At 46.4% G+C, this 17,500-nt stretch overlaps 1 protein-coding gene across 10 annotated transcripts in view; it reads left to right on the forward strand.

Moving 5' to 3' along the window:
* The window catches only part of LOC137420684 (putative JmjC domain-containing histone demethylation protein 2C), a 324,770-nt gene that overhangs the window by 199,430 nt on the left and 107,840 nt on the right, over nucleotides 1-17,500 (forward strand). The gene's annotated exons all lie outside the window — the stretch shown is intronic.

Below are 17,500 nucleotides of genomic sequence, written 5' to 3' on the forward strand. Positions count from 1 at the left end.
TATCCACCTTTGTGGGTGTGCGTGTGTGCGCGCATGGAAGTTGTTTTTGCTTTCTATCCCCACACGTGGGTGGGCCTCAGGATATGGAACAGAGATCTACCAGGTCTCAAGGTATCCATCTCCGTGTGTGTGTGTGTGTGCGTGTGCGCACGTGCATGCATGCATGCGCATGTCCAAAATATGTGCAGTATGTCACGCACAAGATGCGAGTACACAACATACCACTGTACAACATGTCATGCAAAATATGTGTGAATGTACAACATGTCATGCAAAATATGTGTGAATACAACACAACATGTGCACAATATGTATATGTGTATATAATGCATAAAAATAATATGTGTGCTTACAATACACAGCATATGATGTCACACAAAACAAAATAAAGCATGCCAAAGCAAAACCAAAACCAAACACGTGTATCGTGCAACGATAATCGTGCATTTATACATGCAAACATGACCCGTGTCTGTGTGTGTGTGTGTGTGTGCATGTGTGCATCACCGCCACCACTCCTCATGTTGCTCTGGCTCCACTCCCACTCAGGTCCGCCAAATCTCAGGACCCCCTTTCACTCGGGTCCGACAAATCTCAGGCACCCTCACACTTGGTCTGCCAAATCCCAGGCCCCTCCTTCCACTCAGGGTGTGCGTGTGTGTATATATATATATATATATATATATATATGTGTATATATATATATATATATATATATATGTATGTATGTATATATAATCAAGCACACAGCCATGCAATCTCTATCGACAAACATTGGCAGTAGAATGGGCTGTACTGGAGAGGTCAGTGACTTTCAATGTGGCACCGTCATAGGATGCCACCTTTCGAACAAGTCAGGTGGGAGAAGTATAAAACACAAGGACACCAAGGACACCAAGGACACCAAGGACTTCCAGGACAGAAGTTGGTATTTCAAAAAAGTGGATTTGGGGTGAAATTAGCAGGGGCAGAAAAGATCAAGGTTTTAGATGGGGGAAGATAAGAGATGGTGGTGAACAGCTGTTTTAAAGACCTGGAGGGTGGAGTGGGATTGAAGAGAGTGAGGGAGTTTGTTACAGAGGCGGGAGAAAAGAGGAATGAAGGAGTGAAGGTGAGCAGAGAGTCTTGATTTTGGCAGTTTAACCATAAGAGGGTTGCAGGCAGATCTTGTGCGACCTGAAGGAATATTTGGGGGACAGAGCCCAGAGAGAGCAGGGGGGGGCAAGGCCAGAGAGGAGTCGGTAGAAGACGGAAAGACCACCAACCTGCCTGCGGTGAGTGAGTGAAAGGCCCTTGGAGTTAGCTTCATCGCGGGAGATTCCAATGATTCTGAACGCTTTGGTTTCAACAGCGTGAAGACGAGCTAGGTGTGAGGCAGGAGCACCAGCCCAGAGGGGAGAGCAGTATTCCATTGAGCTGTGGATGAAAGCCTTGTATGTGGTGAGGAGCTCAGGTGTGCCAAGGAAGGACTTCGCACGACGGAGGATGCCCAGTCGGCGACTGGCTTTGGAGGCCAGCTTTGAAATGTGGTTTTCCCAGGAAAGATCATGGCAGATAGTGAGACCCAAAAGCTTGAGTGACAGAACTTCTTGGAGAGGATTATTCAGAAAGTGGATGGGAGGGTTGTCCAGTCGGTCTTTTTGGAGAGACATCGTAAGAGTGTGAGATTTGTCAGGATTGAAAGACATGTTCCACTTGTTTGCCCAGTCTGTGATTTTGTCCAGGTCTACAGAGAGTGAGGAGGCTGCAGACTGCCGATCTGAGGGATGAGGAATGGAGCGACAGAGAGTAGAGTCATCAGCAAAGAGATAGAGAGGATTTTCAAGAGAGTCAGAGAGATCATTGATGAAGACCAGAAAAGGCACAGGGCCCAGAACACTGCCTTGGGGAACTCCAGCCTGAACAGGAAGAGGAGATGAGAGAAACCCATTCAGGGCCACACGTTGACTACGACTAGAGAGGAAGTCCGCCAGCCATGCGTGGAGATTTCTATGGATACCAAAGGAGGAGAGTTTGGTGAGCAGAGCGGGGTGCCAGACCGTATCGAAGGCACGTGATATGTCAAGGGAGACAGCTCTAATTTCCTGTTTGGCATTGAGGACCTCCATCCATTGTTGAGAAAGCAGAAGCTGCATGTCCAGAGTAGAGTGACCTGGTCTGAAATCAAATTGATGATCAGAGATCAAGCCATTGGAGAAGAGGAAAGATTTCATATCTGAAGCAATGATGGATTCCATGACTTTGCTGATAATTGGGAGAAGGCTGATTGGTCTGTAGTTGCTAGGATCTGTTTTTGCACCTTTTTGTGCAAAGCGGTGATGTTGGCTGATTTCCAAGCAGATGGAAGATGACCTTGAGCAAAAGAGAGGGTGAAGAGAACAGAGAGAGGGAGTGAAAGAGCGGAAGAACAGGATTTTAGGACCTGTGGGCTGATGCCGTCAGGTCCAGTTGCAGAATCAGAGTCGAGGGTTGACAGAAACTTTTCCACCTTGTCAGGAGGAAAGGACACAGAGTCCAGGAGCAGCTGGGTACGACTGGGTGCGGTGGGTACAGAGAGGGATGGGTTTGGGACACAAGATTTAGAGGCAAACACCGAGTTGAGGCATTCAGCTTTTTCACGTGCGGTCAGCCGTGTAGCCGTTTGAGGTGAGGGACGGGATGGAGGGGGAACAAACACCAGAAACAGATTTGACCAGACGCCACCAGGATTTGGAAGAGGGAGACAGATAAGAGAGTTCGGTCTTGAGAACGGAGAGATATTGTTTCCTGGCTCTCCTGATGGTGGACACACACTTGTTTCGGGCTTTGTGAAAGGAAATGAGATTTCCTTCCGTTGGATTTGCTTTCCAGGAGACGAAAGCAAGTTGTTTCTGGTCAACAGCCTCACCACAAGAATCCGTGTACCATGGATGGGAGGAAGGGTATGACAACTGAAGACGAGATGGGATAAATCTGTGCATGAGAGAGAGCAATTTACTTTGGAAGAATTCCCAGGATGAGTTCATGTCAGAGTTGGTAGAGATGGGAGACAAGTCCAGATGATTGATGGCTGCTTGAAGACCGTGCCAGTTGGCCTGAGTGAAATGCCAGACTCGTCGACGCTGAGGAGGCTCTCTGAGAATGGTCAGAGAGATATATATATCTATAATATACACCGTACAGTCCAAAAATATATACGCACAGTACATAAATATATATACAGTGCATTCAGAAAGTATTCAGACCCCTTCACTTTTTCACATTTTGTTATGTTGCAGCCTTATGCTGAAATCGTTTAAATTCATTTTTTCCCTCATCAATCTACACCCAATACGCCAGAATGACAAAGAGAAAACAGGATTTTATAAAGTTTGGCAAATTTATTAAAAAGAAAAAACTGAAATAGCACATTGACATAAGTATTCAGACCCTTAACTCAGTACTTAGTTGAAGCACCTTTGGCAGTGATTACAGCCTCGAGTCTTTTTGGGTATGATGTGATGATCTTTGCACACCTGGATTTGTGGATTTTCTGCCATTCTTCTCTGCCGATCCTCTCAAGCTCTGGTAGGTTGGATGGGGATTGTCGGTGGACAGCCATTTTCAGGTCTCTCCAGAGATGTTCAATTGGGTTCAAGTAAGGCTCTGGCTGGGCCACTCAAGGACCTTCACAGAGTTGTCCCTAAGTCACTCCTGCGTTGTCTTGGCCGTGTGCTTCGGGTCATTGTCCTGGGGGAACGTGAACCTTCGGCCCAGTCTGAGGTCCTGAGCGCTCCGTTTCAGGTTTTCATTAAGGATATCTCTGCACTTTGCTCCGTTCATTGTTCTCTCAACCCTGACCAGTCCCCCAATCCCTGCTGCTAAAAAACACCCCCACAGCATGATGCTGCCACCAACATGCTTCACTGTTGGGATGGTATTGGGCAGGTGATGAGCGGTGCCTGGTTTCCTCCAGACATGACGCTTATAATTGAGGCCAAACTGTTCAATTCTGGTTTCATCAGACCACAGAATCTTGTTTCTCACAGTCTGAGAGTCCTTTAGGTGCTTTTTTGCAAACTCCAAGTGGGCTTTCATGTGTCTTTCACTGAGGAGAGGCTTCCGTCTGGCCACTCTGCCATAAAGCCCAGATCGGTGGAATGTTGCAGTGATGGTTGTCCTTCTGGAAGTTTCTCCCATCTCGACAGAGGATCTCTGGAGCTCAGCCAGTGACCATCGGGTTCTTGGTCACCTCTCTTACCAAGGCCCTTCTCCCCCGATTGCTCAGCTTGGCCGGGCGGCCAGCTCTAGGAAGAGTCCTGCTTGTTCCAAACTTCTTCCATTTAAGAATTATGGGGGCCACTGTGCTCTTGGAAACCTTCAATGCAGCAGAATTTTTTTTGTAGGCTTCCCCAGATCTGTGCCTCGACACAATCCTGTCTCTGAGCTCTGCAGGCAGTTCCTTCGACCTCATGGCTTGGTTTTTGCTCTGATTTGCATTGTCAGCTGTGAGACCTTATATAGACAGGTGTGTGCCTTTCCAAATCATGTCCAATCAATTGAATTTACCACAGGTGGACTCCAATCAAGGTGTAGAAACATTTAAAAGATGATCAAGAGAAATGGGAGGCACCTGAGCTAAATTTCAAGTGTCATAGCAAAGGGTATGAATACTTTTGTCAATGTGATTTTTTTTTTTTTAAATAAATTTACAAAACTTTCTAAAATCCTGTTTTCTCTTTGTCATGATGGAGTATTGAGTGTAGATTGATGAGGGAAAAAATGAATTTAAACGATTTCAGCACAAGGCTGCAACATAACACAAAGTGAAAAAAGTGAAGGGGTCTGAATACTTTCTGAATGCACTGTATTTGCCTAGAATCTTCGTGACACCCCATGTATTTTGCTGTGTTTACATTGCTGGACATCAGTACTGCTGGCACGAATTCCAATACTTCTGGAGTAAACATTCCCACCTCTAACCACAAGACCCAGTGGTATGTGGTTTTCCTTGTGGTTGTGCTGCTGCCACCACCCTTTAGAGTAATGACCACTGTTGCCTTGTTTGAATAAAACTCAAATTTGGACTTTGTTATTGATGAAGAAGAATTACTTATTTTCATCGACCAAGAACATAACCCGGGGAGCCTCAAAAGAAGCCGATGGGTCATGTGGAACTGTTCCTTCTTAACTGCTTATTTTTCAATATTTATAATACAGTCACTGTCTGAAGAGGTTGTGAGCAGCTTTAGTGTGATTGCTTCTCACCGTTATGCTTTTGTAATGAAAATGGCTGATGCATATCCACATGCTAACATGGTGTTTTAAATGAAGGTGCCTCATTATGCACTGCTTACACACTTAGGCAGCCACTTGGTTATCTCAGTAAGAACAAGTGTTGTATCTGGCAGTAGCAAAACCTTATGTACATATTCTGCATATTGGTCTTGCAAGGGGCTTGGTAAGTGCATTAAATGAGTGTTTCAAATCACCATGAAATTGGTCAAGAAAACAACACTTTTGCTAGGTGCTTCCCATCCTCCATCCTGCCTTGCCTGGTGTTTCCCATTCTGCATCCCATCTGGAATGTTGCTGCTCATCCCACCTGGCTTGGGGCTTCTAATCCCACATGGCCTGGTGTTTCTCGGCCAGCCTGGCATGGTGCTTCTCATTCGTCCAGCCTCACTTGGTGTTTCTCGCCCTGCCTGGCCTAGGGCTTCTCGTGTCATCTGCTCTGTCCTTGGTGTATTCCATGCCATGTGACCTAGCCTTGGTGCATTCAGTTACATATGGCTTGGCCCTGTGCATTCCTCCTGTGTGGCCTGGCCTGGTGCTCCTTGTCCCACATGCCTGGCTTGGTGCTCTATGTCCTGGATGGCCTGGCCTGATACTCCCTGCCACACATGGTCTGGCCTGGTACTTACAATAGCGCATGACCTGACCTGGTGCTTCTCGTAGCGCACAGCCTGGCCTGGTGCTTCCTGTGACTCATGACATGGCATGGTGCTTCCCGTAGCGAGCGACCTGGCCTTGTGCTTCCCAAGTGTGCTACCTGGCCTGGTGCATCCAGGAGTGCGCAACCTGGCTTTGTTGTGCTTCCCATAGCGCGACATGACCTGGTGCTTCCGGTAACGTGTGACCTGGCTTTGTGCTTCCGGTGGCGTGCGACCTGACTTTGTGCTTCCCATAGTGTGACCTGGCCTGGTGCTTCCGGTAGCACGCGACCTGGCTTTGTGCTTCCCATAACGTGACCTGGCCTGGTGCTTCCCGTAGCGTGACCTGGTGTGGTGCTTCCTGAAGCACGTGCTCTGGCACCTGGCTTTGTGATTCTCCTACCACCTGGCCTGATGCTTCTCCTCCCACCTGGCATGGTGCTTCTCATCCCACATGGCCTGGTGTTTCTCGGCCAGCCTGGCATGGTGCTTCCCCTTCGTCCAGCCTTACTTGGTGTTTTTCGCCTTGCCTGGCCTGGGGCTTCCAGTTCGGACCCGATTGGCCTGTTGTTTCCAGTTCGGTCCCAACTGGCCTGTTGCTGCTAATGCCATCTGGTCTGTCCCTGGTGTATTCCATGCCGTGTGACCTAGCCTTGGTGCATTCAGTTTCATATGGCTTGGCCCTGTGCATTCCTCCTGTTTAGCCTGGCCTGGTGCTCTTTGTCCCACATGCCTGGCTTGGTGCTCTATGTCCTGGATGGCCTGTGCTGATGCTCCCTGCCCCACATGTTCTGGCCTGGTACTTCCCATAGCGCACGACCTTATTTGGTGCTTCCCGTAGCGCACAGCCTGGCCTGCTGCTTCCTGTAACTCGTGACCTGGCATGGTGCTTGCTGTAGCGAGCCACCTGGCCTGGTGCATCCCAAGTGTGCGACCTGGCCTGGTGCTTCCGGTAGCACGCGACCTGGCCTGGTGCTTCCAGTAGCGTGTGACCTGGCCTGGTGTTTCCAGTAGCGTGTGACCTGGCCTGGTGCTTCCGGTAGCCCGCAACCTGGCCTGGTGCTTCCGGTAACGCACGACCTGGCTTTGTGCTTCCCACAGCGTGACCTGGCCTGGTGCTTCCGGTAGCACGCGACCTGGCCTGGTGCTTCCCGTAGCGCGACCTGGCTTGATGTTTTCCGTAGTACGTGACCTGGCCTATTGCTTCCCGTAGCGCGCGACCTGGTGTACTGCTTCCTGAAGCACGTGCTCTGGCATATAGTTTTCGGGCACCGTGGTCCCCTTTTTGAAGCAATGTTGTGTGGCCAGATCCTGCTGCCAACCCTGTTAGTCGCCTCTTGCGACACACAGGGAATTACCAGTGAACTGGTACTCAATTTGCCGACCTCGGAAGGATGACAGGCTGAGTCGACCCCCCTGGCGTTAATTCGGCGATTGACCTGTTAAGTTTACATTCATTCATTCTGTTAAGTTTACATTTTTAGTAACACCCATAAAGATGGTGTTTTTGTCCGAAAATGGCCAAAATTCAAGAAATGAGGCAAGATTTTGGATAATTTATGTCAGACGAGAGTGGAATGGGCTGATACAATTGACAGGTTTGCGTTGTGCTCATACCGAGGGAGATTTATACGAAGCCGAGTCAGTGTTGCAGCTTTGGTGAAGGAAATGGGAAGCAAACCCAAGCTGAACAATATGTCTGTTTGAACAACTCTACGTTAATTATTGCACATTAAGGAGACCGAAGTTCCCTGGTGAGAAGGAAGAATTAAGGTTACAACAACAATGTTTTGCTGAAGATTCCTGGCCCAGTTTCCCAGTTATGATGTCCGCCCGTTGTAAGTTGCAGAGGCCGGCATGTCAAAAGAGCCCGGGTGGCGAATCGCTGCATGTTTTGTTGAAATTAATTTATGATTTTCACACACTTCCCTTCTAAATTGGCTTTCCTCATTATACAAGGAAAAGAACTTTTATTTTGTGTGCACATTTCGAAGAACAAGTCCTTTCACCCCCAAATTAATATCGTTGAATGTACAATAATGTGAGTGGTCTGGAAGGAAAATAAGCCACACTTGATTTTGATTTGATAATCGGCGTTGGTGACCAGAAAATGTCAACCCGTGACGTTACCAGTCAAAGGTCACGAAGAGAGATTTCGAATTTCTCTGCTGACTTTGAAATCAAAATTTCATATCTTCCAGTTGGAGTTCAGCTCTATAACTCAGAAAACATGGCTTGGAGTTCATTTATAACGTCACCGACGTTGGAGACACTTGCTGTTCCTTTGAAAACTTTGAAACAGAATTATGAGGAATTAACCAAGTTTGAAACAACAATACATACGTATATAAATTTATTGAGGCCTCATCTGGAATATTGTGTTCAATTTTGGTCGCCGCATCTGAAGAAGGACATCGTTGCCAAAGAGAGGGTTCAGCGTAGAGCGACTAGTATTGACTCTGCTACAAGGAGTGGCTGAAGGAGACAGGACTTTATACATTAGAAAGGAGGCTGCTATGAGCGTATCTGATAGAGATATTTAAGATGATGAAGGTTGTGGACAACATCGGTGCAGTGGAGTTTTTTTTCAGCAGATTGGACATTGAGGGTAAAGAAGATGAAAGTTAAGGTGGGGTCTTGCAGTCGGAGAGTGGTTAACGCATGGAATTGTCTCCCTGGAAAGATAGTGGCAATGGAGGGATGAGATGCGTTTAAATTGAAATTAGATACAGCCGTGGCCAAAAATATTGGCACCCTAGCACCTTTTTCAAAAATTAGTTGAAATTGACAAAAGTATTTGGTCTCCACAATTCTTTATTTCACTGTTAATATTACAGAACATTTGTTTTTGATTCAGAACTTAATATATCCTTTTAAATCAGGAAATAAAAATAAATGGCATTGACAAAATTATTGACACCCTCGACTTAATATTTGGTAGCACAGACATTGGACAAAATAACTGCAGTCAAGCGCTTCCTATAGCCATGAATGAGCTTCCGACACCTCTCCACTGGCAGTTTGGCCCACTCTTCTTGTGGAAACTGCTCCAGTTGTCCCAGATTTGAAGGATGCCTTCTCCCAAATGTGGTTTTCATATCTCCCCACAGGTGTTCAATGGGATTTAGATCTGGACTCATTGCTGGCCACTTCAGAACAGTCCAGCGTTTTGTCTTGAACCATTCCTGGGTGCTTTTTGAAGTGTGTTTGGGGTCATTGTCCTGCTGCAAGACCCATGACCTTTGACAGAGACCCAGCTTTCTGACATTTGGTTGAACATTGCACTCCAAAATGCCTTGGTAATCTCCTGATTTCATGATGCCATGCACACATTCAAGGCACCGAGTGCCAGAGGCAACACAGCAACCCCAACACATCACTAAAACTCCTCCATGTTTGACTGTAGGGATGGATTTTTTTTTTAAGGCTTCATTTTGTTTTCTGTAAACATAGAGATGATGTGCTTTACCAAAAAGCTCTACTTTGGTCTCATCTGTCCACAGGACATTCTCCCAGAAGGATTTTGGCTTGTTCAGGTGTGTTTTGACAAACTCCAGTCAGGCTTTCCTATGTCTCTCTCTCTCTCTCTCAGCATTGGGGTCATCCTGGGGCTCCTACCATAGAACCCCCTTTCATTGAGTTGGTGACGGATGGTGTGAGTTGAAACTGTCGTACCTTGTGTCTGAAGGTCAGCTTGAATCTGTTTGGCAGTTGATCGAGGTGCTTTCTCGACCATTCTAACAATCCTTCGCTGCAATCTTCGATCAGGTTTTCTCTTACGGCCATGTCCAGGGAGGTTGGTTAAGTGCAATGGGCCTTAAGCTTCCTGATAACATTGTGTACAGTGGACACAGGAACATCAATGTCTCTGGAGATGTACTTGTAGCCTTGAGATTGTCCATGCTTGGCTGCAATCTTGTGTCTGATATACTCAGACAATTCTCTGGTTTTCTTTCTTTTCTCCATGCTCATTGCGATGAAACACCTGCTTGAAATCTAATTATTTCTAACAACTTCTAAAAGGTGCCAATAATATTGTCCGTGCCATTTTCGGATTTCTGTGTGGAATAAGCCTGGTGTTGGGCTAGTGGCTAGGGTGCCAGCTTAGGATCCAAGGATCCTGGGTTCGAATCCCGGTCGATCGCTGAATTAACGCCAGGGGGGTTGACTCAGCCTGTCATCCTTCCGAGGTCGGCAAATTGAGTACCAGTTCACTGGTAATTCCCTGTGTGTCGTAAAAAGGTGACAAACAGGGTTGGCGGCAGGAAGGGCATCCGGCCGTAAAACATTGCTTCAAAAAGGGGACCAAAAAACAACAACAACCACGGTCCCCGAAAAAGGCCAACCCCCGCTTTGCGGGGAAAAATGGCCTCTAAAGGTGGTTTTTTTTTTGTTTGTTTTTTGTGGAATAAGCTAAGATTTAGTAATTTTTTTCAGCTTTCTTTGTTTTGTTCCACTGAAAACCAAAGAAATACAAATGTGGATACCAAAATATTTTTTAATTTCAACCAATTTCAACAAAAGTATTGCAATTTCAACAATTTTCTGGAAGAAATGGTGCATTATTTGAAAAAAGTGCAAGGGTGCCAATATTTTTTGGCCACGACTGGTAGGTACCTGGCTGCATTAGAGGTGGAGGGGCATGGGGATATTAGCAGCCAGGTAGCTTGTGCATAGACGTGTGTGATGTATTCTGGCATTGGCTCAGCACAGGCATGACCGGCCAAATGGCCTCCTCGCGTGCCAAGTTTCCTTACGCGTGTCCTTGTGTGTCACCTACCCCGCATACACAAGCTGCCTCTCACATGCAAAACATATGTGGGATTTATTTATTTATTCTCTCCTTAAAATGCTGAACGCAGCATGGTATTTGAACATTGAGCGAATCATTATACTCTACACCAGCATGTGCTGTGAGATGTAGGCGTACATGTGACGATGCCGAGCATCCGCCATGCGGACTTGCCACATGTGAGGACCTTTGTGGGAACACGTTTCATGGTCTTGAGCTCACGCCATTAGCGTATGATTCAGCCTTCACTTGTAAATGTACTGTAAAGTGAACTTTTGAGCACCGTGCTGATGCTGCATGAGTCTCTTTCACTCATTCATTGGGAAATCCGTGAATTTCATAGAATGAGTGTTCTGTAACCTTCTAAATGCACTTCTTCCCTGGATTGAAGTCGTCGCTGCTTGGAATATAACGAAAAGGAAGAACAACTTTGTACAAACTCATCTGCGTGAAAATGATGCAGAGGATGATTGTGAGTTGATGTAAAATGTTTAACTTTGGATCAACAGGTAGATTTGTTGTTGAGAGAGAAAATAAAATAAATAAATATATCAGGTTATGCAGGAAAATTATTTGGCCCTTCTCCTTTAGATTTGCAACACAAAGCGAAGAATTACCATAAGCAAGGTGCTAACAAGCTTTTTTAATCCGACAGCACAATAGGCCGGAGGGCGGGTGAGTCACCACGTTCTATACACATACATGTATATAATCACCAAGTTAGGCTCTCATTGTTGATCTCTGTCTCTCTGTCTCCCTCTGTCTCCCTCTGTCTCCCTCTGTCTCTCTGTCTCCCTCTGTCTCCCTCTGTCTCTCTGTCTCTCTGTCTCTGTCTCTCTGTCTCTCTCTCTGTCTCTCTGTCTCTCTCTCTGTCTCTCTCATACTTGCTACCAGTTTAAGTGCATTGTATTCATGTGATATCCTTGTCTTCATCTGCTGTCTGCGTTGTGTTTTGTTTGCGTAGTGTTGTCTGTGTTGTGGTGTGTTTACATCATGTTGTGCTGTCTGCATCATGTGTTATCTGCATCATGTTGTGTTGTCTGTGTCATGTTGTGTTGTGGTCTTGTTTGTGTCTTGTCATGTTGTGTTGTCTGCGCTTCTCTGTGTCGTGTCTGTGTCTGTCTGCGCATGTGTGCCTTGCTGTGCCTATCAGTGCTGCCTGTATTAGTCTTCCCAGTCCTTCATCATATATTTTGTGGCCCTTGCTTGTTCTCTTTGAATTAAAAATCGTCACCATTTGCTTCCATGTCCATGCACATCCTCCACGCGTGCCAATTACACTCAAATACACTTCAATCCGGCCTGTCTTCCACTCTCTGGGATTGCTTCCACCTCATTCCTTCGTCTTGCTCTCATTAGTCACTGCATTCCTCTTGTTTGACTCACATTGGTGTTCTTTGAGCATATTCTTTTGGCACTGCTGATGGTTTAACCCACGCCCTACATTAATACAACTGAAGCTTTTTGCCATTTGTAGCAGTGGCCAAATATTCTCAGGAGAGGGTGGGGGTGTTATAGCAGCCTCTAACATTCAATCAATAAGTCAATGGATTTTATTATCAAAGCACTTTTCATTTGGAAGCAAAATCTCAAAGCACTTCCCAGATAATGTAACACCCGAACCAGCACCGTAAACATCAAGTTTTCTCAAACATTCTCTGACATATATAATACTTTTGTTTGTTTGGTTGTGTGTTGTGTCAACAACTCGTGTGTATGTTTCCATTTTTAAACACCTGTTGTGGTATTCCATGGTGTGCATCCTTGTATATTCTTGAATCCGTGTCGGAAGTTCGAGGATACTTGTGATTTTAGAGGACAGCTAATGCTTTGCCAAGTACGTTGTAGTTTGTATTTTGATCCTGTCTGTGAAAACACATCATTTGACAGTTTTTTTTAATTTTTTTTGAATACAAGATCGAGGCTCGTGTAAGAGCTAACATCAATCACAAATAAAAAAACAATCGGACAAACAAAACATACAATAAATGGAGCGGGAGACAAGATTGGGGGGGGGGGGGGAAGCACACAAGCACGACAGCAGAGAACAGGGATCATCGGAAGATCTGTGGGAGGGAGAGGGCTTGGGGGGAGGAAGCATAGGAAGGGGGGTGGGGAGGTGTGAGAGGTATAAAACACATGGACACTGCGAGAACTTCCAGGAAAGAAGTCGATATTTCACAAAAGTGGCATTGGGGTGAATTAACGGGGGTAGAAAAGATCAAGGTTTTGGATGGGGGAAGACAAGAGATGGTGGTGAACAGCTGTTTTAAAGACCTGGAGGGAGGAGTGGGATTGAAGGGAGTGGGGGAGTTTGTTCCAGAGGCGGGAGTAAAGAGGAATTAATGAGTGAAGGTGAGCAGAGAGTCTTGATTGTGGCAGTTTAACCATAAGAGGGTTGCAGGCAGATCTTGTGCGACGTGTAGGAATATTTGGGGGACAGAGCACAGAGAGAGCTGGAGGAGCAAGGCCGGAGAGGAGTCGGTAGAAGACAGAAAGAGTGCCTACCTGCCTGCGGTGAGTGAGTGAAAGGCCCTCGGAGTTAGCTTCATCGCCGGAGATTTGTACCTTCACAGATTTCACAGATTTGTACCAGATTTGTACCTTCACAGATTTGTACCAGATTTGTACCATCACAGGCAAGATTATTTGATTTTGAAATAACTGTTTTAATATCCTCATTGTAAAATAGTCTGTGGAATAATGTAAGTAAGCTGACTGTTAGTCTTTCTTTCTCTCCTCTCTGTAACTCCTGGCGCACAGGGAGTAATCGCACAGGGATGAGATGAAAGCCAGAACCTTGGCATTCCTCCCAGCAATCGTTCCCGGTGTCTGCCACGCAAAGAGCCTTGGCATTCCTCCCAGCAATCGTTCCCGGTGTCTGCCACGCAAAGAGCCTTGGCATTCGAGCACAATGCTGGGGGGGGGGGAGACTTCTCCGTCGCTTCTAGTCGATCTGCTAATCTGGGAGTTGCAGGTTTCCGGTCGGTCGGTCAGTCGGGATGATGTTCGACGGTAGTTGTGATTTAGGGGTCAGGCGAGAAGGAGAAGCCGGTGGAGGAAGAAACGAAACTGCGGGAGGACGGTTTTGTTTAAGGCACCATCGATTAAACGCTCCACGCACGACATTGCAGGCGATCAGCTTTGTTTGCGTCGTCGTGCTCCAAGCGGAAGGTCGTGAGCAATGATTTACATTGAGGTTAATAGTGATAAACACTTCGATAATGCCTCCACGGCGTCGGGTGGCTGCCCCCTGCACCTTACGTTGCTAATTAGTGAAAGGCACTCGCTCCGCCACCATTGTGAAGGTCACACAATTGCCCAGGGTTTGGCCGAGTAGATTGTGCGGCGTTATTAGTCTCGGAGCAATTTTCACCGTGTTCCGTGCCTGGGCACGTTTTGCACAGCTGTGAAATAAACACAAGGCCGAGGTACGTTGCGGGTATTTCGTTTTTCCATCAAATGGAAATATCGTTCTTGCGTCACGACGGTTCCCCTTTCTTGCATCCGCGCATGGCCGCTCCGTCACTAACTGGTCGCAATTCGTTGTTCATGGTTGTTGCTCGGCTGAGACCACATTGCCATTGGTTTCATCTTTTCGTCATGTTTGTACTTGTATTGATACCTTTTGGTTTGGTCTACAGTACTGTGGAAGATTTTGGGTTATTTTCACCTTTGTCCTCCTATTCTTCCTGAAACATTTGTGGGAAGTTGGAAATGTGCAATGGAGGAAGACAGCAAAGTACCAGGGTGACGGAAAAATCGAGCAAAAGTACCGTCACGGTAAAAGTAATCGATCAATTTAAGTTATTTAATGGACTTTTAAAAAGTTAATTGTGTTGCACTCTTTGTTTCACTGAGCCAAAGCTCAGAACTACTTTTACGGCCCACCGTGAAATGGTGGTGTAACATTGGGTGGCGGATATTAGATTTATCTTAAAAGAGTGTCCAATATCCTGCTTCCAAAATAAAAGTTGGCATCAGCCTGGTGTTGGCTTAGCGGTCAGGGTGCCGGCTTGGGATCCTAGGATCCTGGGTTCGAATCCCGGTCAATCGTTGAATTAACACCAGGGGGGTTGACTCAGCCTGTCATCCTTCCAAGGTCAGCAAATTTGAGTACCAGCTTGCTGGGATGAATGATCACGGTGTGTACCCCGATTTAGAATAGGTACACCGTATCCCTGCGCATCGTAAGAGCGTGAGCAAGGGTTGGTGTCAGGAAGGGCATCCGGCCATAAAAACATTGCCTCAAACAGGGAACCATGATTGTCATGGGGCCCGCAAGGCTAACCCCCGCTCTAGTGGGGAAAATGGCCTTAAAACGATCATTCATTCATTCATTCATTCAATCATTCATCAGCATTTTTTACGCCTGTTCTCCCATAATTTTGAAAGTGAATGTTGAGCTTTTCGAATGCTGTGCGGGAAGCGGCCGCCATAAAAGGGAGACAGACAAGGAGACAGACAAACACACGGACAGACACCGGTTCGTAATATGTAAAAGATGACTTCCCTTCCAAGGAACTTGAACACAGGGAAGAGACTATTCGGCCCACCAAGCCTGCGCAATGGTTGCCAACCTATGACAATTTTGGTTTTGTATACAGAGTCGAGGCTCGTGGAAGAGCTAGAACACGAAACGGATCATGACGTACCAGGCCAAAAGAAGCAGTAGAGAAGGGGGGACACCGACAGCGGAGTTGATGGACAAAATAGACGAGACTTGGGCAAACAATGGATGTGGGGATGGATGGTGTGGGCACTATGGATAGAGAAGGAAACCCCAACCTCTTCCCGCCCCCTCCACCACCACCACCACCACCCACCAACCTCCTATCTTTGTCCTGCTCTATCCTTTTTTAATTGTGTGTGTCAAGCAAGGAAGCAGCACACACCAATTTTAAAGTCCTTGATATAACTATTGACTTGACCACGTTTAATAAATCTGCAGCTGTCAAATAAAATGAGAGTAGGCCTGAACATTTTTTTTATAGATGGGCTATGGCTCGTAATAGAGCTGACACACACACACACACACACACACACACACACACACACACACAATGACGAGACAAACACTTAACACAGCCACTGAGCTTGGGGGAAGTGCTGTCACTACCGTCACTTCCTGGGATACTCTGGGTACCAGCGACGGCATAACAATGGCACCGCTTTTCTCACTGTACTCAGCGGGGCATTTCCTGAAGAGGAATTTCCTCCTCCCTGTGGATGCCAACTGATGGGGATTGTCCATGCTCTATCCTTTCAAGCAAGGAAGCAGCCCGTACCATTTTTAAATTCTTTGGTATGACTTCAACCGGTCCAAACCGGATGGGTGTTTTTTCGAAGACACCAACTCCTTACTGGATAGCCGTTGGCTCCCTACAGGAACTCATCCGCCCTTTGCCAGGTGCTGTTTTTGGTCCTGGCAGGATGTCACAGTCACCCCCTTCCCCCCGCCACCCCCCCCCCTCGACGAGCAAAGCCAGTGAGGGGTGTCAGTTTAGTTGCCGACAACCCGGCCATGCGGCAGGTGGCACTGGGTTAGATGTCACCAGTGACATTCCTAAAAGTGTGACCTGACCAAAACATTAACATCCAGCACTGTCCACAGAAAGCTGATTACAGCAGGTCTCCATGGCAGAGTTTTAGCAAATAAATCACTGCTGAGACCACGGATTAAAGTGAAAAGACTAAAATTTTCAAGGTAACATCAAGTTTGGCGACTGAACAATGGAATCCGGAACTCTGGTCTGAATCGATATTTGACCTTTTTGGATCTAAGAGACACAAGTTTGCATGTAAAGACCTGGATAACATTACAATATGCACAGGGGCGGCTCAGTGACTGTCTGGGTTTGTATTTCAGCTTTTGGTTTTGGAACACCTGTTACAATCAATGAAACACTAACAAAAGGGAATGACAAGCAGATACTGCAGCATCATGCAGTTCCTAGTGGAAGTGGTTAATCAGAAGAGGATTCATTTTCCAATAACATAATGATCCAAAATACACTTCCAATAGAGTAAAACTGGAATTGGAGAACAAGGTTACAACTGGTGTGCTCCAAGTGTTAGAATTCCCACCCCGGAGTCTGGACATGAGTTCCATTGAGACCATGTAGGATTACCTGGAAACAGAAGAACAAGAGGAACCCAATTAACCTGACAGAACTGTGGAATTTACTGCAGGATATTTGGCACAATGTTCATGGAAGAATGCTTCAGTCGTATACAGGAAGCATGGGTAAAGGATTGATGGCACTCGATAAGGCAAAGTGAGGACACATAAAGTATTGAAAGATATACTATAAAATGACACAGTTCTTGTTATTTATTTAAGCATTTTGTTTTACGAGCATTCATAAGGCTGTTAATTTAGCGGTTAGGGTGTCGGCTTGGGATCCTAGGATCCTGGGTTCGAATCCCGGTCAATCGCTGAATTAACGCCAGGGGGGTTGACGGCTGTCATCCTTCCGAGGTCGGCAAATTGAGTACCAGTTCACTGGTAATTCCCTGTGTGTCGCAAGAGGCGACTAACAGGGTTGGCGGCAGGAAGGGTATCCGGCCATAAAACATTGCTTCAAAAAGGGGACCACGGTGCCAAAAACAGGCCAACCCCTGCTCTGTGGGGGAAAAATGGCCTCTAAAGATGTTTTTTTTTAATAAGGCTGTTAATTTACAATAATAAAAAACACCCATGATTGTTGTCACTGATTAATTTGCGGGTGAATTATCTGATCTCCAAATGCGGGTTTCAGAAGGTGAAACGGAGCCCTCCCAGGTCTCGATGTATCCACGTGTGTGTGTGTGTGTG

This window comes from Myxine glutinosa, chromosome 2, assembly GCF_964187855.1.
Source record: "Myxine glutinosa chromosome 2, kmMyxGlut1.1, whole genome shotgun sequence".
Lineage (NCBI taxonomy): Eukaryota > Metazoa > Chordata > Myxini > Myxiniformes > Myxinidae > Myxine > Myxine glutinosa.